Source organism: Fistularia commersonii, chromosome 8, assembly GCF_037954325.1.
Source record: "Fistularia commersonii isolate RoL2024-O1a breed Wild chromosome 8, RoL_Fcom_v1.0, whole genome shotgun sequence".
Classification (NCBI taxonomy): domain Eukaryota; kingdom Metazoa; phylum Chordata; class Actinopteri; order Syngnathiformes; family Fistulariidae; genus Fistularia; species Fistularia commersonii.
The window spans coordinates 2477376-2501975 of NC_141291.1; the positions used below are offsets into that span (position 1 = coordinate 2477376).

Genomic DNA, 24600 nt, shown 5'->3' on the forward strand with positions numbered 1-24600 from the left:
CTGCCGTTTCTCCTCCGGACTGAGAAGAAGTCTAACCTCGGCGGGGGGGGGGGGAAGCGCGCAGGCCGCCGATCGATCAGCAAAGGGATCAACGATTCAACAAACCACAAGCCTCTGCAGGTCCATCAAACCAACTTCATGTATATCATTTTACAAATATTCAGAATTGGAAAAAAAATTGTTTTGATCCGGCTCTGTGAACCTGAAACCTGTGATCTTCTGCATCACGATGACCTTTTTTTTTCCACTCTTCGCCTCGTTTGCAGACGGGAAACGTGAGAAATGGACGACAAACAAAGGGCTCGGAGTGGAGAAGGGTGAGTAAGACGGGGATTATTTGGTTATCACGTACATGTAATTGCTGTAAAATGATTCAATGCGGGTAAATTACAGGGACTTTATCGAATGCTATGATGAAGCCGCAGTCGAGGAGGCGGTTGAGATATACGATAACATTATTAAAACGGTTTTAATGTACTTGAAATGCATCATGATATCATTCGAGCGGTTTGCGGTTTGCGATGATGATGACGGCAGATAATTTCGTAGCGTTTGCTGACAACATGGGAAAAAAAATAAATTAAAACTTGATATCTTTGCCCGAGCCATTTGAACACAATCTTTTTTTTTTTTTGTACGCAAACCGGTCAAAATATAAGTGTTTGGATTTTTAACACACACTCAGTGTTAAAAGAACCTCACATTTCAATTTTCCCTTCGCCGATTCGTTTGGATTATTTTGGAGGATTTATCCGAAAGCGTCTGGTTCCAGGCATATTATTCACTAGTTATTTCCCCCAGCTCAGGGTCGCTGGAGCCAATCACAGCTGTGATTGGACAGGAGGCGGGGCTCACCCTGGACCAATCACAGAGCCACATATAGAAACATGCATCCATTCACCCTCTCATTCACACGTTCGGATAATTTGCTGTCTCCGGTGAATCTCACGCATATTTTTTTGGGCTGTGGGAGGAACCTGGAGGAACCTCAGCGCAGACACGTGGAGAACACGGGGACCTCACGCAGAAGAACCTTCTGGAATAGAACCAGGAACCTTTTTCACTGCGAGGCAGAAGCTGCCCTAGAAATAGTATCCGTTCACGATATAATCCATTTACCGCTGACAGTCAAGTGTGTGAATAGCTTGTGTAAATATTTGGGCTTGTTCTCCGAATTTCTCCGAGACGTGATTGTCTAGGTGACGAACACACACACACACACACACACACACACACAGATACGTATGTAAACACACACATGTGTGCAATTATGTGCACCCATGCACGCAGGCACGTACAAGCTACTCAGATGCCTTTTCAGTTAATGGCTAAGAGAGCTCAGCCAGCTATTACACACACACACACACACACACACACACACACGTGCGCGCGCACGCACATGCACACTAATCCCTCGTTCAATTTGTCACCCCTCCAAATCCTATTCATGAAACTTCCTATTCAGCGGCTCTCCGGCGCGGCGTCTTCATCGGCCCGTCGTCGTTGTTCTGCATCTCAATCCCGGCGTCGCGCGATGCGACGCAGCTGAGCGGGAAAAAAAAGGAAGGAGGGAAAGAAAAGAAAAGAAAAGAAAAGAAAAGAAAAGAAAAGAAAAGAGGAGGGGAGCGACTGGTTTGCGGGTCTGTTGCCGCCGCTGAGACGACGAATATCGGTTACTTAAAACACCTGGCGCCCGGTTCACCTCTGCACGATCCGCCCGGCGTCGGCGTCCGGCTAGCTCTTGTCGTTTCCCGCTAATCGTCACGGCAACCAAGGCCGACTCGGCGCTGAGGTAATGACGGGGCGGAGGCGTCACGCCGGGAGTGTTCAGGGTCATCCTGGAGGTCCAAGGTATGACTTTCGAATGCAGTGTTTCTATGGTGACCGAACGCGGCCCAAATGTGCCGCTTCGGCGGCGCTCCCTCGGGGATCCGTGGATCTTCTAAACCTCCTCCTGGTCTTCTTCTGGACCTCCTTCTGGACCTCAGAAGAACATGCAGTCCTTCTGACGGACTCGTTCCCGAGAGGAACCTGCTTGTTTCTCCACCTCCACCATCTTCATCTCCACTTCCTGTCACCTCACATTTGCTCTTGGGTTCCTCCTCAATCAGACGTTTTGAGACGAGCGTTGAAATTTATCTAGAAACGTCCGGATGTGAAGATAATTCTAAAGATCTCCTTCGGTCTCGTATTTTGGAGAGGAGAAATATCAGCTGAGGAGGAACCGTGTTGTGAAGGAAATCCTTCACCTTTGCCATGAAAAGCAGCAAACTCAGCGGTTAAGTTTTATTCCTGCAACATCAGCTCGTGTTTTTCATCATTTTTACACTTTTTTTTACTCTATATTTACTCCATACTCATTTGCTCCCAAGATCTCCCTGATCGTGATCTTCCTCCGAGTGTCCGGAAATATATTTGGGGAATTTTCGGAACGAAAAGACGTCCGAGTTCTGCGTTTCTGCAGCCGAGGAGTCGCGAGAAGAGTCCCTGGAAAGACGAGCGCCCCCTACCATGAGGCACAAGAACTGTGTGCCTCACTTAGCGGCTCTTCGCGGCTGTTTTACGAACGCTCAGCACAAGAAACTAGTAACACACACATACAGTTGTTGACATTGGAAATGTAGTTCATCTAGCAAAAGTGTTTAATACAGTCTTAGTGCAGCGCATGCTAGCAGTTAGCTGTCATTGCGCAATCTATGTTGAGGCTCGACAGTCCACTGCCTCACCTCTCACTATTTGAAAAGTAAATGTGAAAATCCAGCCATTTTGAATAAAAAATAAATAAATAAATCTAAAACTGGTGAAGTTAAATGAAAAATACCTTTACAGTGCAAATCACTGATTGATATAGTAGAGCAGATACTTTATTGATCCTGAAGGAAATGAAGGTGTCTAGTAGCAAACATCGCACAGATCAAACATAGTGAACACATCTGCATACATTCAACCAGTCACTTAGCAGGAAAAATATCCGTATTATAATAATAATAACAACCATTTGATTCTTTTTTTTTTATTTGATATTTTTGCTTTCCAAGATTGGCAAGTGAGGCACGGCCTCTCCTGCCTCCCCTGACCGCACGTCACTGGTCGTATGTCTCTAACTAACGCGTGAATGAGAGGGTGAAAGGTCAAATGTCGCTACTCGCGGCGCCGCCTCTCGTCCAATCACAGCCTGGATTGTCTGCGGCGGCCCTGCGACCCTGCTTGCAGGATAAATTATATACATAATGAGTGAATGAACAATCTCCCTCATTAATCGCTTCGTTGCGTTCACCTCATCCAGCGTTCTCGCCGTAATTAGTCGATGTTTGCATGCGGACGAGTCCGAGTGGCGAAGCTGAAGATGTTCACCAAGCCTGTTCACACTTCCTGGCAAAGTGCATTTATTATTCCAGCAGCCTCTTTAGGTAATTACGCGCGGGATAATCTTTATTTTTATTCATTCCTGGCGCTGAAAAGCCTTACGTGATGTTTACAGTTCGCGATCGCACCTCGAAGAACCGTCCTCCGTTCCAGAACTACCTCCGCCAAACTACTTAGCGCTAATCTGGCGTCGCCTTCTGCCCGCTGCACTAAAACAAACCCGGCCTAACGTCTAATCTTATTTGCAGGGCACAAACTGCGGGACGCGGCTGACCAATAGCGTGGCGGGCTTGGGGATTGAACTGCGGTGACCTTTTAATATAGCACGGGTCACCCAATAAAAGCCTTACTGCGCGGCGTTGCCGGTGCGAGAGCTCCGGCGATCGATACTTATTTCGGGAGCCTTTCTTTCTTCGCGGGCCAAAGGACTCGAAAGACGTTTGATAAAAAGGTTTCTTTTTTTTTTTTTTCTTCAAATGGAGTCTCTGAGTTGAACCCGGACTTGGAGAGCGGCTCCGTTAAATTCAGATCCGGTGCGTTTTTTCATTCATCCCCCCCCCCCCCGACCTCTTCGGCCAAGCGGGAGCGCTGATGTGTTGCGCCACCTTGTGGACAATTTGGAGAACGGCTCGTCGAGGGTGATTGGGCCGAGCGGTCCGAGCTGAGGAGATGATTGCCGTTAGCGGTTGCGCGACAAAAACGCCTGCTGGGACTTTCAACGCAGATCCTCACGCTTTTCTTAAGGGCCTTCTTCCACACTGTAGTGGCATCAGCCGTTTTCCTTGGAGTAGAAGTAAAAGTTTGACAAACCGCCGAGGAAGGCTAGCTCCGTCTTCCCGTTGATCGGAACAGAGGAGGGCGGTAGCTAAGCTATCGTCTCGGAACTGGTGAAGTTAAAAGAGTCCCTGGAAAGACGAGCGCCCCCTACCATGAGGCACAAGAACTGTGTGCCTCACTTCGCGGCTCTTCGCGGCTGTTTTACGAACGCTCAGCACAAGAAACTAGTAACACACACATACAGTTGTTGACATTGGAAATGTAGTTCATCTAGCAAAAGTGTTTAATACAGTCTTAGTGCAGCGCATGCTAGCAGTTAGCTGTCATTGCGCAATCTATGTTGAGGCTCGACAGTCCACTGCCTCACCTCTCACTATTTGAAAAGTAAATGTGAAAATCCAGCCGTTTTGAATAAAAAATAAATAGATAAATCTAAAACTGGTGAAGTTAAATGAAAAATACCCTTACGGTGCAAATCACTGATTGATATAGTAGAGCAGATACTTTATTGATCCTGAAGGAAATGAAGGTGTCTAGTAGCAAACACATTGCACAGATCAAACATAGTGAACACATCTGTATACATTCAACCAGTCACTTAGCAGGAAAAATATCTGTATAATAACAATAACAAGCATTTAATTCTTTTTTTTTATTTGATATTTTTGCTTTCCAAGATTGGCAAGTGAGGCACGGCCTCTCCTGCCTCCCCTGACCGCATGTCACTGGTCGTACGTCTCTAACTAACATGTGAATGAGAGGGTGAAAGGTCAAATGTCGCTTCTCGCGGCGCCGCCTCTCGTCCAATCACAGCCTCGATTGTCTCCGGCTATCGTCTCGATAGCTTAGCGAACAACGCTAAGACGGCACCGAGCTGCTCCTTCACCCCGATTCATTCATTCATTTATTCATTCCCTCTCCCACACATCCTTCGGTGTCACTACTGTGCTGCTACCGCTGCAAGTATTGCTGTTGTTCGCCGCTAGTCGTAACTTTTGCACGTGTTTATGCCGTTTACCGTCATTTCCGGATTAGAAGACGCGATTTGTTCTTTTTTTCACACGCTTTGAACACGGCGGCTTAAACAACAATGCGGCTGATTTATGGATTCTTTTCGGTCTACTTGCTCTTCCATCGGTGGAAAGCAAAGTGTCGTTCTGCTGCAAAATTGCAAATAGCAAATCTGCTTTTTTTTTTGCGATATGTGATATAGATTTACATAATGTATGAAAAAAAAAAAAAAAAATTGTGTGTAGTCATTTCCAGCCTATAAGCCACTACTTTTTTCTCACACTTTGAACACTGTGGTTTAATGACGCGGCTAATTTATGGATTTTTTTTGGGCTAACAAGCTTCACGCCGCCAAACATTCAAGCCTGGTCACATCGGACCGATGAAACTGGTCAATAAATGCAAGCAAGCAGAATTCTCCTTTCTTTCCTGCCTTTTTTTGTAGAGGGTATGGAGCCTCTGATTCCTGAAGCGACCAGCTAGCTTCATGTTCACCTTTGTATTTGAATGCAGCGGCTCGAGGGAAGCGAGGAAACGATCGATATTTGTCAATATTGAACTCGTGTAATCCTTTAACATTTCCGATTGTGATTCTACCGAGAAAGTGATTACCATAATTTCCAGACTATAAGCTTCACACACTTTGAACACTGCAGCTTAAACAATGATTTGACTAATTTATGGATTTTTTTTTTTTTTGAGCTAACTTGCTTCACGCTGCCAAAACATTTAGCCTCGTCACGTCAGGCCGATGAAACGATTGTGAAATTCTGAAGCTGTTTGAATAAAACGGTTTTTAGTTTGCAGGAGGAACACCAAGATAGTGACCAGCTGGAGTAGGACAAAGTGGGCATAGAAAATGGATGGATGGATGGATAGACTTTTCCTTGTGTTATTTATTATTCAAATTTGTCATCAGCTGTGTGACAAGCACTGTTTGGAAAAACCTTTATGTATTTAATTGAAAATTAAAAAAATGTTCCTGTGTAACTATCTCATGTTACACCTGCAGCATATAGACAAGTGAAACCTATATATATATATATATATAGGTTTCACTTGTTTATATATATATTATATCTATAATATATTATATATACTATATATATATACATATATAATATTATATATTATATTATATATTATATATTTATATATATATTATATATATATATTGTATATATATAATATTTATATATATGGTATATATTATATCATATATATATATATTATTTATATATATTATATGATATATATACATATATATATATATATATATATATATATATAATAATATATAATATATGAGTCTCTATATATATTATATAATATATAATATATTATATAATATATAATATAATAATATATATTATATTAATATATATATATATATATATTAATATTATATATATCATATTATATTATATAATTAATATATATATATTAATTATATTATATATATTAATATTATATATACTATATATTATATAATATATATATAATTTTTTTATATATATATATATATTTTTTTTTTGTTATTTTAGCCGGTGCGGCTTATATTCAGGTGTGCCCAGTAGTCCAGAAATGCTGGTATATATTGTCATATTGTTAATACATGCCTGACTTGTTTATATTTACTATTTATGATTTAGTTCTTCTATTTTTGAGAACTTTTCTCGCCCACTTTCTTCCGTTTGTGGTCGAAATGTCTCCGATGTGGGACGATTCCAGAAAAATCCACTCTACCGAGTACTTCAACAAGCGCTACCGTCTATGTCGTAGCATCTGACGGATCTCCGAAGCAGATGACGGGTGACGAGAACATCATGCGTGGTGCACGTGGAGGCGATGGAGGAGTGACAGGTGAAAGTGTGAGTGCGTCGGGGATTATTTGTTGCTACGGTGACGGACGGGACGACAGATGAGATCGTCATGTTTGCAGATGACGTTGTGATGTGGAGGAAGATCTAGAGAGGGATGATTGAGCGAGGAACCCAAGAGGAACTAAGGAGGCTGAGGTGGAGATGTGAAGGATCTTTATGGGGTTTAAGAGGATGGAGAGGAGATGTTCAGGAGATAAAGGTCCATCCTGAGGTGGTTTGGACGTGGACAGAGGAAGGGAGGTGAGGTTGGAGCTGCCAGACTACAAGAGGTCTGGAGAAAGACCTGAGAGGAGACTTGAACCCTAAAAGGCTCTGGTTCCTCACCGGAGATGTTCAAAACCATCTCACAATAACGGATGTAAATAGAAGGATCTCACAGAAAGAATCATCAACATTTCCTTTTCCCATGCAAGCGCAACCCTCTCGCTGCGGATCTTGTTTATGAGTTCTCGCGGGATGGCGAACGAACGCTTTCCTCCCACAAGAGGGAGACGTCATTTCACAGTCATTAACTTTCTCATCCTCTCAGGTCCACTCACCTTCCAATGTGTGTGTGTGTGTGTGTGTGTGTGTGTGTGTGAAGAAAAAGAAAAAAACTCAAATGCTAAATGTTCCCATTGTCATCATCTGCAACTCATCTTTCTTTTTGCGCCGTTGAAAAAGAAAACACAGCACAAATCAGAAGCGAGAAGGTTCGCGCTTGGATCGTGGAGTTTCCACGTTCTCCTGGCGTCTGCATGGGTTCCTCCAGGTTCCTCTGGGTTCCTCTGGGTTCCTCTCACCATGCAAACACATGCAGGAGGTTCAGTGGAGACCTTGCATTGTTCAGACGTGGTAATGAATGACCAGGATACCCTCAGGTCGGTTGAAACTAAAATATTTAAGCTGCAAGTTAGGCTATGCAGTGTGTGTGTGTGTGTGTGTGTGTACGTTTGTGTGTCTCTTTCCCAAAAAAAAAAAAAAAAACCCTCACTAACCCAAGATTACTGTATATTTCCTGTGCATCGTGTATTTGCAAGTGTATTTGCAGTCCCTATGTCCTCTATTGTAAGTCGCTTTGGATAAAAGCGTCTGCCAAATGCAATGTAATGTAATTTAAGCTGTTAGCAATTAGCTGAACCGTTTTCACCGAGTGCTGCACGTTTTTAAATAAATACCTTGTTGATTAACACCAAAAAAACAGCAAAAATTGAAAAGTAATTTCACAGGATACCTTTGCTCCTTCTTAACTCAGATACAAAACGATAATTTGCGTTCGTCCGACGATTTCATCCGAATGAAAAATGATAAACGAACGTCGCTTTGCGATCGCAGGGCCTGCAGGTGTGTGTTTCGCACGCGTGTAACACGCGTGTATCCCGACCGTCTTTGCGCGTCATCGATTCCGCGACATGATTGGACCAGATAACCGTCATCCCCGCCGTTTCCCCTCCCGGTTTCGGCCGAAAAGCCGGCGTCTTCGCGTTCCCCCTTTTCATCTCGCGGTCGCTTTCATTCGTCTTCATTCCACCGACTCTCATCCCACCATTTTTTTTTTTTTTTTTTTCCCCGAGCGACGTTCGCTCGGCTTCCCCTCCTTCCCCCTTTCTCTCCCCGCGCTAGTTTTTTCCGTCTCCTCACCAAAAAAAAAAAATCGCCGCCCTTATTATTTCTCCGGCAACACTTTGCGCTCCTCTTCATCTCCCGCCCACCCTTTTCACCGTAATGAATATGGATCCTCATCAACATCTCCATTTATCCCCGTCCTTCTCTCTTCTCCTTTTATCTCCGCTTGTGTTTGTTGTGTTTCCTCCAAAAAGCAACTGGAGATCTCTCCCCACCCCTCCTCTACTCATGTTCACCTCATCCTCTCCAGGCTGACTCATCCTCTGATCTCCCATGTTATAAACCCTCCTCCCCTTCTTTTTTCTCATGCGTCAGACTTAATGTTGCTGCAGGAATTAATGTGCCTCCGACGCGAGAGCGTCAGAACGGGCCTCGGCGGCTGCGTCCGGAACCGGAATACCGCCGGCGTTTGGGGATTTTGAAGTAGCGCGCAGCATTAGCGAGGTTTTATTTGCAAAATATGTTGCAAAATGTGCTCTGTTTATTGACTTTACTGTGTGGAAATATATTCACAAGTTATATTTTCATCTCTGAAGTCTTCGGGGAACCAGCTTGCTTCGTTCCAACTGATCCCAAACAGCCTTCCGGGTCAACTTCGGCCCCGGCTTTTCCTCATAAATTTTTGTTTTCCTGAGCTTTGTCTCCCTCTAGTGGTGTGTATCTGCGTTACACCCCGCGGACGACCTTCACGTTCTGAGACCTTCTTCGGTTGCGTTGGACGCAAGAGTTGGAAATACTGACGCGGGCTCTTGGCCGTCCCGAGAAAAGACATTTTTAGGGAAGTTAAATCCGAATTCTTGTTGAAATCTTCTTGTTGTGGCAACTGGACTTGAGCTTCGTCACTTGAAGATGTTTCTCTGGTCGGTTGAAACTAAAAAATATTTAAGCCGTGAGCAATTAGCCGAACCGTTTTCTCTTCTGAGACGCTTCTTCAGTTCTAGTGACCGAAGAATAAGAACAACTTTATTTATCCCGAAGGAAATTGTTGTGCCAGAGTTTCAAGTAAAACATAACAATAATAAATAATAGTAGGAAATTGTATAAACAGTAAAAAAAAACAAAAAGTATGACCGCCAGGGTTTTGGACTTTACTGGTGGTGGATCTTTCCTGGTTGTTTGGAGGGTGCAGAAGGTCCTGGTCCATCTTGGTAAGAGATAATAAGATAAACTTTATTGAGTTCTTTGTCACAGCGGCGTAGTAGTTATAATTTCAAAAATTAAATAGAGAGATAGAAAACAGCAAGATATCCATGAATAAATAGACAGCAAGAACACCATCAGGGATAATAACATAAAGGAACAGTAAGGGTGGAAAATACACAACCAGAAATAAACGACAAATAAATAACTCAAGAAAATAAAGAGATAGAATTAAAGATAATAGGAGCTGCTGCGACAGGCGGATGCCTTCCAGCGCCATATTGGAAAAAAAAATAAAAAATTCGATTAACCCAAGTAATGGGATTAATTGTACTAAAACCCATTGTATTGATCCCAGTTCCCAGTTCCGGTTTCCTCGGAAAAGAAACTCTGGGAGCCGCAATTACTTTCTGACGTCTAAAATAAAGGTACCTCTGTATATATTGCGCTTTATTACTTTTACACTTTGTATAAACAAGTGTGTAGGGTGTTGCTTCTGAAATTCACAAAGTATTACGGAGAAAATTAAATTTTATCTATGTAATGAACTCATTTTGAGCTTTGGGCTTTCAGAGCGTTTAGCGGAGCCTTGACCTGAATTTTAAAAATAAATCGGGAAAAAAATCGCTGTGTCAGTAAACAATAAAAAATAAATATTTGCAAAATATCTTCATAAATGTTAATTTTACCTGGTAAATGGGACTTTACCGGCTGGCGGGTATATTACGTTATTTTGAGCGGCGAAAAAATAATAAATATCATTTTATTTAATATTTCAAGATCACAATAATCTTCCAACTTAGAACTAAAAGTAAAAAAAAAAAGAATTAAAACACAAATGAAATATATTTCAATTAAATAATTATAATTTATTTTCCCAAGCCGCTCGGAGCCGCGGTGTAAAGGTGAAAGAGCCGATGAAACAAGCTCCGTCCGTCCAGAGCTTGTTTTGGTTTCTCCGATGTTGACGTCATCACAATCCTCAGCGCAAATGACGGCAGACGCCACGTTCTCCGTCTTGTGCCCGAGCGTTTCGTCTCTGGGTTGCACCAGTTTTTTGCCTCGGGATGTTGTGAGGTTTGAAATGTCCAAATTCATTATTTTCAAAGGCATTACTACAGATTTAATCATTCGCATTCACGGTAAAATGTTTGGTTATTAGGTTTCATTGCATTTGTTTCCTTACAACCAGCCAAACAAACAAAAAACACAAGATTACATAACGTTTCTGTCCGAACGCCACGGCGTGTCAGAGACAATCTGGAAACGGGGAAGATCCGTTTTCCGGACGCTTAGCAACGGGGCGACTGAAAACACCGTGTCGTGCTTTCGAACACACCGTCTGAGTAAACACATGAATAAACAAAGATGGGCGGTACGGCGGCGTAGCGGTTAGCGCAACTGCCTCGCAGCAACAAGGTCCGCGGTTGGATCCTGACGGGACGGCCTTTTTGTGCGAGTCTCCGGGTTCTACCCGAGTTTGCGTGGGGTTCCTCTGGTTCTCCGGGTTCTTCTCGCTGTGCAAAAACATCCAGGAGGTTCAGTGGCGACCCTGCGTTGTTTGGACGTGTGAATGAGCGAGCGAATGGTTGCGTTCTCCAAATGCGACCCTGAGATCGGGGAACCCCGCTGAGATAAACTCCAGCACTCCCGCCAATCAGAATGCAGGATCGGCGGCATCGATAATGATGAATGGATGAATCAATGAATGAGTGAATGAAGCCCGAAAAGACCACAGCTTCAGGGATATTTTAGCCGTTAGCGATTAGCTGAGCCGTTTTCACCCAGAGGCTCAAATTGAGAACTTGTCAATTCCTGAAATTGATTTTTCTCTGTAAAGACGTAATTTCACAGGATACCTTCGCTCCTCCTCAACACAAAAAAACAAAAAAAAACAATTTAGAACCACGAGTTCTGACTTAATTCGTAAAATGTTCTTGTGTCTTGAGTATCCATGTTCTCCCCGAGTCTGCGTGGGGTTCTTCCGGGTTCCTCTCATTCTGCAAAAACATGCAGGAGGTTCAGTGGAGACCCTAAAATTATCCAGAGGTACGAATGGTTGGATGTCTCGATATGCGGCTCTGCGATTGAACGGTTTGGGGCGAATACCGGATAAGCTTTATAGAGAAGGAATGAATGTTAGTAAAGGCTAACAGCTCGCTGCTGTGTGAGGAGATGAACTCCCTGTTGTGATTTCTTGTCGGAATCTTCTCGTCGTGGCAACTGGACTTGTACTTCCTCACTCGTAGACGTTTCAGCCCTCATCCAAGAGACTTCTTCAGTTCTAATAACCTGTGGAGAGTTTTCCCAAAATAACCTCCGGGGTTTTGGGCGGGTCCAGGTTATGGTGGCTTGTCGTTTAAATGGAAGAGTTGATCTGCAGAAGCTAGGTGTAAGGAGGTTGTTATGCTAATGAGGGTGTCGTTCGTTGGAACAAAAGAGCAACTCAGTGGGATTCCCTGGATTGGAAAAGGTAAACTCTGCTGTTTCTGGTGGTTCTGGTCTTTCCTGGTTGTTTGGAGGGTGCAGAAGGTCCTGGTCTGTCTTGTTTTGCCGCTCCTTCGTTTGTCCAGTTGTACTCCAAGATTTCGGTGTTCGTTCGCACCTGACACGCTTTGGAGAAAGTTTTTTTTTTATAAGAGAATTCTGTGCTTTTCTTGTGTGACAGATGTAGCATTACGAAGGTACCATGTTTGTTAGCGAAGACGTTGCTCCGTTGACCTGAAGAAAGATGGAGGTAGACCAAGTTGAAATGATCCTTGCAGGAGTGTCTTAAGCCACTTTCAGACAGCGCAGTTGTAAGAACTGAAGCTTGAATTGAGTTCAGCTAAGTAGCCTCCTTCAGGGGGACCATTTAGTTTCGCGTTCCCACAGGCAGTGAGGAAACAGGTAAGAAGTGACCGGTGTGACATCGGCACCACCGAAGAAGAAGAAGGAGAAAATGAAATGACTGTCCAATTGGTTGAAGTGACATCATCTTGTCCCTGCACTGCTTTGCTGTGTGAAGAACCCAGTTAGCCGGAAGCTAACTTGATTTGGTCCAAAATGTTGATGTTCCTCTGCGAGCCCTTGGAACCCCTGAGGCGAGCAGGCCAGAAGAGGTCGGACCTCTCGTTGTTTCTGTCCATTTGGTACCGTTGGGTCCATTATGAGTCCCTAGGGAACCGTAAAAAGACCCAGCCTGGAGTTGGGGGCTGAAACAGTCCTAGGAGCTGAGTGCATGGTCCCTGGTTCCTCTGCCGTCCTGTAGCCTAGTTCATCAAAAGGTTCTTGGAACTGCAAAATATTCCTCAAGTTGCAGGAATATCTCTATCAGCTGTCTCTGGAGTCTCCTGGTCCCTTACGTTGCCTGTTTCTCCTTTACTTTCCACGCCCCTTCCTATTCGACGGAAGACTCTGGTCCGACTTCATCATCGTGAAGTCTTGGATAAGGTTTTGTGTCGTAATGATGGATTCGTGGGGCATCCGTGGAGGAAGTGAGAAAATGTTTGGCGCTCGTCGAGACAAAGAGCGAACATCCAACTGCGTGAGGAGCAGACAAAGGGAAGAAGAAGAAGGAGGCCGTGGAGAAAAGGTGCTCGCAGACAATGGAGACGGTGGCTGATGATCTCATTTCGCTTCATGTGCAATTACCCCCACTGCAAACACCCTGAAAAATATTTACCGTTATTGTCATGGCAACATTGGAAATCCCCTCACAGTGAAGGACGTGCGTGTCCTCCGTCACCCTCCTCCGGCAAAGCCGATGAGAAACTCAGAAAGAAAAACATTCCCGCTCGCGTTGACCGATATCTCAAGATATTTGACACGGGACCGGCTACAAATCAGCAGCGGAGGTCAAAGGATTCCCTGAAGGAGCGACGAGCTGTGCGGGAGTTTATTAAAGCTTTGTGAGGAAGGCTTTTGGTCAATGATCTTCAGATGCATCAACGGTGTGATGTAAGCTCAGGGGTGCAGCGTAAGTCAGGAACTTCTGCCGGCAGGTCTGGACCAAGCCCTTTAAGATGATCTTCAGAATCTGGACGTTCCTTTGAGAGGGAACACTTGGCGATGCGAATACGCCGCCTTTTTCCGGGCAGGAAACCTGGACGGATGCTCGCGCGATGCCGGCGGCCGTCTGCCTCGGCCAGATGGGATAGCAAGAGAGGGAAGGACACTATCGCTCATATCGGCAGTGCTAACAATGACAGGCTAATAGCTGACATGCTACAATAGTAGCTTTAATAGCTTTAGTAGCTGTGCAATATTCAGAACTGTGCAATATTTCATTTCATAACAGCTACACTACAATTTTTCCTTTTATCATACCATTGTGCACTCCTTATCTCACTTGTTACTAAGACACTTATAGTTTTATCACTTGTTTACTAAGACACTTTATAGTTTCACTGAGACACTTTATAGTTTATAGTTTATTTGTATTTCTAATTCTGCCTTTTTCTTTTTATTATTTATTACTGTTATATTTTCTGTAACTCTGGCACAACAATTTCCTTCGGGATTAATAAAGTTGTTCTTATCTTATCTTATCTTATCTTAATATTCACGACAGAAATGATTAGATCATGCATTTGATGAAGGTTGCAAACCCCTCAGCACAGTTAGCCCATGGCGGGTAGCCTAGTGCTAGCTAAGTGTTCTCAAGAAGGAAGGTTTTGAGCTAATGCTAGGAAGGTGCTTTCACCGAAGAGGAGTAGTAGGAAGTTCTTGTTCTGGGCAGCTTATCCATACAATCAACGATAACTGATCCGTTTTTAAAATTTTTGGGGCTCCTATTCCCGTTCAGTTCTGTATTTTGTCGTAACTTTATCCATCATTACGTTCGAACACGTTGCCGTGTGACTGGCTTCGTTATGTTTCTGGATATTTCTCCTCTGGAATGCCGAGGATTCAAGGACGGCCTTGAAAGTTCGAGGCTGCCGAGGAGTCGGTCCCTGTGAGGGGCTGAAGGCAAGAGTGGATTAGCAAACGGCTTCCGTTCCGAAGGTCAAGGCTCCGTCATGAAATGTTGTTCTTCAGCTTTTCTCAACGGGGTCTTGTCAGTGAGCTAACATGTCAAGTCAAGTCAGATTTTATTGACGTTGCGCCAAATTGCAACACAGCAATCTGGACCGCCCTCTTAAAACTGGGCAGAAATCTCGGACAGATCCAATCTCGATATAGGCGGCCTTCTGCCGGGAGGGACCGGCACAACACATCTTGTACTGTTATTACCAGCTGTGCTAACAGCTACATGCTAACAGCTGAAATGATCCATTTGTGGCTTTATCATTAATTAAAGAAACAAGCAATGGTAGAGATCAGGCCACGCCCCTTGGGAACCTGCGACATGAGGGTAACTAAATAGAAGATACACGTGGATGAAGCACAGACGGAACAGGAAGAGAGGTGCATCATAGCATAGCCCTTAGCAGAGATAGCCCATGTTAGCATAACTAGGGGCTAACCGCATGAAGATCAGTATTTCTGAACTACAAGACTGAAATCACTTAACGTCATCAGACAGAAAGGGACATACATGTTTAGCCCCCTGAAGGTACACATTTTATTTTGAATTATATTGAGAACATTTGGTGTTTTTTGATGTTCAGTGCCTCAGAGGCAGTCACTAGCATTTGTCTGCGTTCCAGACAAATGCACGGTGATTACAGTAATGGCTTGCTTGGTAATGTGTTACACCCAAGCGCTGGTGATTAAACAATTACTAGGGACGTTTCCTGCCCTCCGCTGAGATCCCTGCGCATGAGTCAAGTCCTCGGTTCCCAAAGTTCTGACAGAAAAAAATTCCCCCGGACTCACGCCGCCGACCGCAGATAGCCCCTCCGCAGAAATGTCCGGTCATGGGCCTTGATGCTAACGAGGGAGCTTTATGGCTCCGGATCAGGAGCTTTTTGGAACGTCAGACGCATTCAGGATGGGGGGGGGGGGGGGGGGGGGGGAATGTGTCGCGAAGCCGCCGTCGTACTTCTTTGCCGTTGAGAGGTTGAATGTTCAGCGTGTATCTGATATCTGAGTGATAAACCAAAGAATCCGATGCGAGAGTGATTCATAGTGTCTATATTTAAACAAATGCCCTGTGCAGTAGATGCTGTCTGGTTTGGAGACACAGCAGGCAGAGCTGGGGTGGGCAGAGATGCAGATGTGAAGGTTCTTTATGGAGGTTAGAAGATTGAGAGGATTGGAAGTACAGCGCGTGTTAAATGTTCCGGAGATAAAAATCAGACGGAGATGGTTTGGACAGAGAAGGAGGGGTGAAGATCTGGGTAGAAGGGTGATGAGGAGATTGGAGGAGGTTTATGGATGGATGGAACAAGGACATGGGGTCAGTTGGTGTGTTTACTACATAGAGGAGAGGGGAAGATGGAGGCACGTGATTGGCTGTGGGTTAGATGGAGGCACGTGATTGGCTGTGGCAACCCTTGAAAACATCATACACAGGACAAGATGTTGCTGTCCCTTGAGCCAAAATCCAAGGTGAAACGCCTCCACCGGTATGCTCTGGAAAGGAGAGGAATGAAGGTTCGTCGCAGCAAGACAGAATATATGCATGTGAATGAGAAGAACCCGGTTGAAACGGTGAGGATACGAGTGGAGGATCAAGAAGTTGGAGGATTTGAAGGACAGTCCAGAACAGTGGAAAGTGGAGAAGGGGTGAAGAAATGGGTTCAGGCAGGTTGGAATGGATGGAGAAAGTAAAGGTGTACAAGACAGTGGTGAGATGATCTACAAACACTGATATTGACCAACGACCAATGATGAAGATGGCGAGGTTCTCTTTGGGAGCGACCAGGATAGATAGGATCAGGAATGAGTCTGTCAGAGGAACAGCACAAGTTCAACGTTTTGGGGAGAAGGTCAGAAAAGCCAGACTGAGATGGTTGGGTCATGGACAGGGGAGGGAGAGTGAATATATATCAATAGACAGATGCTGGAATTGGAGGTCCAGAGGAAGACCAAAGAGAAGATTGATGGACGCAGTGAGAGAGGAGGATACAGAGAATAGATGGAGAAGGTTGATTTGCTGTGGCGACCCCTGAAGGGAAAAGCCCAAAGGAGAAGAAGAAGAAGTAGCAAACAAACAATACAAAAAACAACAACAAACAAGCTAGCAAGCTAGCAGCCTGCAAGCTAAGAAGCTAACAAACGATACACAAATCAGCAGTTAGCTACCTTAGCAAGCAGCAGTTTGAAGCATACCGTTGGCGTTTTCAAGCGGGTACCTTCCTTTAGCTATTGTTAACTCGGCCCACGACACCTCGAGAAGGCCTAACGGTGAAATCCCACCTCCAGAAGAACTAGAATGTACAATTTTAATTAGATTTCAATTTGAACAATTTCGAATATATTTCCTAGACCAAATTTGGACACACTCTTCTGAATCGTCCGAATCCAACATGACGATCTACCAAACTGGACCCTTCTCTTCCCTTTCTTCATTTATTGGACGCTCGTCCGAACCGTGGGTCCGAAACACGAGCAGCACCACGGCGTCGGTTGGTGAAGCGCGACCGGAGGATTTCCACGCCGCCGGGGAAACCGGAGAAGCCGCGGGCCTCCCGATTCCGTCGACGTTACTTTGCGATGTGAAAAGCACGTGTGTGATCTTTATGGGGATCGCGCTCGTACACGTCGGCCTCATTATCGACACAAAAAGCCTCGTCCGATCGAGGAAACACATGACGGAAAAAGCGAAACCGTGGCCGTTCGGCCGCGGCGTAGCTCGTAAAACGAGCAGCATCTGGAACTGGAGAACATCTTTAATAGCGATGGACCTTCATGATCTCCACGTGTCCTCCGGGTTCCTCCTGGTTTTGTAGAAACCCAACTTCAGAATAACCGATATAGATTATGAATGAATGAATGCGTAAACATGAGTATGGAATTCGTAACTGCACTTTTTTTTTTTTTTTTTTATCGCTACTCTATTACGGGCTTAGAAAATGTGTTTTTATTCGTCAACGGACTAAACAGATCAAAACAAACAGTTATAAGTAAATTGCTTCTAAATATCTCACGATTTATTTTAACTTTTTGGATTAATTTAATGGTTCAGCACATTAAATAGTAAATTAATTTGTAAATATTTATTTTTTGACACGTGCGTTACATGGTAGATCAGCGTTTCCCCACCTTTTTTTTTATTTTCGGTACATATTTTACGTAAAAAATCACGCAACGCACCACCAAATAAATAATTCAAAATAATTTTTAATGAAAAAAAATGAAATTGTAGTCTCCACTCACTTACAACTGAAATCCGGTCCTGTTTGCTTGAACTCAAAACTGATATTCTTCAACTGTTTTGAGTCTCTCCTTTTTTATTTTTAATCTTTATTACTAAAAGCCCAGTTCGCGTAAGTTTCTCCTGGACGAAGGCAGGAGATGAAATCGCTCTATTTGCCAGAACGGGAAACTCCTTAGCAACAATCAGCCGGTATCTACTTGTTGCCATGCAGTGGATGAACATTTCATTGTTCTGCCTGTTGCTGCATGTGAAGACACATTCTTTGCATTGAATTCATCATTTTTGGACAAATCGGGTGAAAACGTACATTTTTCCACGACGCACCTGATGATCCCTGAAGGCACACTAGTCCGGAAACACTGTTGTAGATAATGGTAATGGATTATTTGGTGTTTTAGGTGACTTTGAGGCTTTTATAGTTATATTATTTCCTGTGCATATTTCCTGTGCATCGTGTATTTGCAAGTGTATTTGCAGTCCCTATGTCCTCTATTGTAAGTCGCTTTGGATAAAAGCGTCTGCCAAATGCAATGTAATGTAATGTTATAAATTACGGCAAGATTTTAGCTTGAGAATGTCCTCTAAAAGCCGACACAACCTCAGCACGCGCAACTTTTTCCCCAACAGATAAAAACACCGAATCCCTTAAAAAGGACTGGACATCCTCCGGGTCTATTTATGGGTCTCAATAAATATATTTTATGATATCAGGTCGTTCATTGTTTCCTCGTCGAGGTGGAAAAATCTGGAAAAAATGTAAAATACTAGCCTTAGCGCTGACGCGGGAACCAAGTGTTCTCCTTTTCCTTTTTCTGTGTAAGATTTGTCTTCGGCCCCTCGCCGCTTGTAAACCCGGATCCCGTCCAGCTGCTTCGCCAGGCGTTTTCTGGTCGCCAAAAAAAAAAAAAAAAAAAAGAATAATCTCTGTGAAGAGGAAGTGGGTCAGCTGATATGAAGGCTAGCCGGAAGCTAATGACTCCAACCCTCTGGAGGTTCTGCGTTCCCCCGCTCGGTCATTGTGTGAGAATAAAGCAAAACAAAAACAAAAACCAAAACAAAACACTGAGGCTAATGGACTTCCTGATCATGATGTTTTCATCTCGAGTGCTTTTGATGCTCGTCTTTTCCCTCCCCCGTCTAATCATGTCGCCTCCGGCCGAGGAGGGTCACGGAAGAAAGACGTTTAAGGACGTTATTTTCGTCGATTGCAAAGCCGATGTTTGTTCGGACACGAAATCCTCTCGTCTTGGCAACCGGACTCGAAACGTCCTCACTTGAGGACGCGACAAGATGATTTCGACAAGAATTCACCAGGACCTGGACGACTGAGAACCTCCACGGACGTCAGAGTTACGCGTCACCTTCTGCTTGATGCGATATGTTTTAAAAATACGGTATTTACATATTATGTGTACTTTATTAATCCCTTGCGGGAATTTCTTCTTTGCATTTAACCCATCATGGATGAACCAGTTGGCAGCCATCTGATGCCTTGCTGGGCAAACTTTTCGGCCGCGTTGATTTTTAAAAATTCAACAGACGGGCCGGGTCAGCAGAAGATACGATACAAAAAAATAAAATAAATAAAATTTAAAAAAAAAAAAAACGCATTAAGTTAACAGTAGATATCAGACTTGTATGACTTTTGCTTTGAAAATAAAACCAGCTTGGTTAAGAAGTTTGCTTGCATTTCGTGCACAAACCAGTTTCCCCCTGTAGCTTCACATCCAGCTAATTCATCTGTGTCGGTACGTCCGCAGTAAAGGCTAAATCACAAAGCTAATCCGTCTTTTGGCTCAGAAAAAGTAGCTCCAAAAATGAAATAACTTCCTGTTTGATCTCCGACATTCAATCATTCACATCAAGTATGAATTCTGTAGCGATCTTTGGCCGGCCGGATTAAAAAGACCAACGGGCCGGATGTGGCCCGCGGGCCGTAGTTTGCCCACCTCCGGGCTGGGAGGAACCCAGGATTTGAACCGGGAATGTTTGGTCAAAAGGACGATCAATTTTTTTTTTTTTTAGTTTTATTTTATTTTTCGCTTGCTAGTGAGGAAATAAGTGACCTATAAAGAATATTGTGTAATGTGTATCTTGTTATGAGGTTTTGCAAGAATGTGTGTGACTCTGTTAAGGAACCTGTTCTAATAAATGTTCAAAAAAAAAAAAAAAAGGACGATCAAGTAACTCAAGTAAAGTAACAATTAAAGATTTAATTGGTTTATCCTCCATCCTGCTTGTGGTGATGCTTCGCTCGCTCATTTTCATGAACCTCCTTCGGAGAGAGTGAGTGGTTTTATGTCTCTGACCGCTGTGGAAAAATGCCCACTTTCACCCGATTGGTCCGAAAATTATTTATCCGACGCAAATAATGTGTCTTCCTATGTCTATGTGGGCAGCGTGGCCATTCCATGGCGACGGGTAGTGAATTAACCTGTGCATCTGTGTATCAGAGAGATTAGTGATACATTTTTAAAATAAAAAGTACTTGTATGTGCGTAAACAAACAGGCAGCCTTGTTGAAAACGACCAAGACGAGTGAGAAAGCAGTGAAAGCTGCTATAAAGTTGCTGAACTCATCTTTAAATCCAAACATTAATACGACCTGCCGGCAAAATCATTGCAGAAGAAAAGCTCGGCTCTGGCGTTGATAAAGAAATAGCCAGTTTTCTCAAATAATACCATTTCCAGACATATTGATGACATTTCTTCGGACATTGAAATAAGTGTTCTGGAAAAGTTGCACATCAGCGGGAAATTTGCATTGCAACTTGACGAATCTACAGATATTAGATATATTAGATTTCACACTAAGTAAACTGAGACTACGGTTTCATTCTAATTTGTTCAAAAATGTTTTTGACATATTTATTTGGTGGTGTTGCCGTGTGATTTTTCTAATGTAAAATATGTGCCGTGGCTCAAAAAAGGTTGGGAAACACTGAACTAGATCTTCCCAACCTTTTTTTTTGGCACCTCTGACCGGTTTAATGTCAGATTGTATTTTCACGGACCGGCCTTTAAGGTGTGGAGGATAAATACGTATCAATAAAGAAATATTCCCGCTTTTTTTCCTTTCAAATCACTTGTAACGAAGAGAATACGGTCATTTTTTTTCAAAATAACACATTGTTGTCAGACTCGTAAAATAAATGAAATGGAAATGAATGGAAATAACATTGAATGCATGAATGTCTCACCAATCCACAAACGAACGACGCGTTTCTTTTCAAAGCAAATAAGAAAACAAAACACCTGAAATTGAATAAACAAATTTTTTTTTGGCTTTATTTATTGATTGAGCGCAGGATAAGCAGTTGAGAGAATGAATGATTGAATATCACAACGATATACCGAATAGAAACGTGTTCTATTTGAAAAATAACTAAAAAAAAACCTTCTTCTTTTCCTTTTGGCTTTTCCCTTCAGGGGTCGGAACAGCGAATCAACCTTTTCCATCCAACTTTATTCTCTGGATCCTCGTCTCTCAAACCATCTACCTTCATATCCTCCCTCGCGACGCCCATCAATCGTCTCTTTGGTCATTTCTTCTCAGCAAAACATCTCACGTGTGCCTCTGATGGACTTATTCCTGATCCAATCCATCCTGGATGATATCCTTTTTATCTCTTCGTACCCCTGACTCTTTTCTCCACCCCTTCCAACCTGGTTGACCCCATTTTTTTTACCTCCTCGCTCTCCATCGCCTCTCTGGAATGTTGACCCCAAAGTCCTAAAAATCCTCCAACTTCTGTCTCGCTGTGACCAACCTTCATCCTCTCCTTTCCAGAGCATACCGCCACCTCTCCATGGATTTTCCTCCACTTGTTCCCTGCTCTCACTACAGATCACAATGTCATCTGCAAACCTCTTGGTCCATGCAGATTCCTGTCTAACCTCACTGCAAACAAGAAGAGCTGATCCCTGATGGAGTCCCACCTCCACCTTGAACTTCTCTGTTCCACCTACAGCACACCTCTCCTCTGCCTCACAGCGAGCATACATGTCCTGCACCAGTGTAACATACTTAAATAAGAAATCAAGACACCTTTTATTGTATTCATCCATGTATGTATTTATTTATTTTTGAATTGAAGCCTCAGGTGGCGGCCGTAGAGGGCGTGTAGACCCGTAGAAGGTGGTGTTTGCTTTGGGCTCGGATGCCCGCGGTTTGTCTGATAAGGCCGCCGCCCCGATTCGTCTCGGTTGAGAAGCGACTCTTTTAACAATTGTTCTTATATCATCGGCCCGATCAGATCTTTGCGTTCGCCGGAGGCTCTCGCACCTGGACCGGCGTATCATCATAAAAATAGAATCAAGTAGAAGACAACCCATGTTTCATGCATGAGGGAATGTTTGCAAACACCGGCTCGCGTCCAAATACCGCTTAAAAACGCTCGCCGGGAGGAAATATGTGTTTCTGCATCTGTTTGTGTGTGTGTGTGTGTGTGTGACTGAGCCGCTGCCTTTCTTTCATTAAATATGTTTGTTCCTGTTTACACTCGGTGCAGCTCCGCGGCGAGCGCCATGCCGGGCCGTTACAAACATCAATTACGATTCTTTGGGAGCAAATAGAGCCAGCCACTCCCCGTCCGAAGCCAGATAAAACCCTGATTGTTTCCAAATGTGTACACAAATAATCACAGCGACGGGATCCCTTTTAAGGAAGCAGCCATTCCTCCCGCCTGCCGTAGAAGGTTGTCCTTCGGCCCGGCGGATTTTTAACTTCTTTCCTTCCGAGACCGCTTTCAGCCCTTGAAAACATAAGAAAATCACATTTCGTCTTCGCTGCGTTTTTCCGACACGAGTCCAAGTATCGCCGAGTTACCGTGGCGATAGGACCAGCGTTAGCAATGTCTGAAGGTTCTCAGTCATCCTGGTCTTGGTGAATTGTTGTCGACATCTTGTTGTGGCAACTGGACTTGAATTTCTTCACTTGCGGACGTCTTCAGTTCTGAACTGAAGAAGCATCCCGGACAAGAATGTGATGATACCTTAACATCGGGGGTCGGGTCCGATCCTAAAGTCCAGTGCCGCGATGAAGACATCAAATGGGTTTCATCGGGCGAAAGCGGTGTTCGGTGGAATACGTAAAATCGAGATGTTCGACCTTTCACCTTTTCACTCACAAGTCTTGACAGTTGGGGGTCTTCAGTGGACCTCCTACTTGTGTTTGGACTTTAGGGGGAACCTGAAGGAACCCCAGGGACCTGTGGGAGAACATGGGTGCTCCACATAGAAAAGACCCCTATGGGGTCCAACTGTGGACCTTCTGGTTGTGATTGTCTTATTTATTTATTCATTGTCTTATCATTTCATTTACAAAAGTGTGACAGCTTCTCCCAACCTTGTCCAAAAAGAAGAGTTTCAGAGCCAGAAAGCTTGAGATGAAGTCAAACCGAGATGGTTCGGTGAAGATCCGGGGAGGAGGATGCTGAGGTCGGAGGTCTGGAGGACGATCAGAGACGAGGTTTATGGATGGAGGATGTGAGGTTAGGTGGAAGGTCAGACGGAGGCAGATGATTGGCTCTGAAGGGAGCATCCGGAGAAGAGAGGTCAATGCTCTCTTTTTGTTTTTCACCCTACAAGGCTGTGTTACGTCCCTGTCGAGAATCAAATAGGTTTTTTTTTGGTTAACAATCATTTTATTTGACGGGAAAGGAGCCAATAACGGTTTTTGGCGTGGAGGAGGTTTTACAAGCTGCCGCAGAAGACACTCCGGAGACTATTAGCAGCTTGTTTTAGAGCCCGTGGAGCCTCAGCTGTGGAGGACGGCACCTGCGGGAATCATCAAAATCCAATCAAACGACAGATTACGGCGGCGAAAAGCCTCCATTTAGAACCCAAGTGAGCATGAACCTTGGACCCGACTGTCACCGATGTCCGACGGTTCCCCTGTTAGATATGAGATATTCACTTTCGGAATCTTCAACTCATCGCTCATATTTTCCTCCATAAACAACCGTCCCACAAATCACGTCAAGGTAGCCGGCGATGGTGAAACAGTGCTTTTCACATTATTGAGAGGTCGTCTTCCTGCTACGCTCAAATTTTCCCCCTCCATGAGATCATCCTAGCCTCCACGCTTCTGGCACAAGACACGTATGCTCGGCACTTCCCAACATGGAAGTCTCTTGGTCGATGTTGACACCAGACGGGAACCTGGCTGGTGATGGTTGAGTTGGTTGAGTAACGCGTCGACCGACTTCACACGTGTGTTTTAAATTTCCGCTTACAGCTAAATGAGGGGAACACCTGTGTCCTCCCATCTGCCCCAGAAGGTCAACGCTCGCTTTTCCTGCTGCTGTTTCCTCTCCGAGCTGGACGGAAAGCGGCTACGGTGGAAAACAGAACCGGCCATCGAAGTAACATTCTCCACTCAAAGCGATGAGCTCTAGAGGTTTGCGTGATGAGGCGCCGTCTTTTCTGGTCTTCCACTCGCACGCAAAGTGAAGCAGCGAGCCGGAGGTCTGGATCCGTGTTTGTCGCACCGAGCTGGACGTCAATCCTCGCTGAGAATCCAAACAGGTTTCCTTTTAGCCCCCGGCGGGAGTGTCATTTCCTCCGCTAATG

The 24600-nt window shown here is 44.1% G+C and overlaps 1 long non-coding RNA gene across 1 annotated transcript; it reads left to right on the forward strand.

Annotated features, from left to right (window-relative positions):
- The first annotated feature begins 81 nt into the window (after positions 1-81).
- LOC147231588 (uncharacterized) lies at positions 82-22079 on the forward strand. The gene is made up of 3 exons (XR_015106470.1): positions 82-120; positions 267-317; positions 21457-22079. It is a non-coding gene; the product is annotated as an uncharacterized LOC147231588 (long non-coding RNA).
- Positions 22080-24600: the final 2521 nt, after the last annotated feature.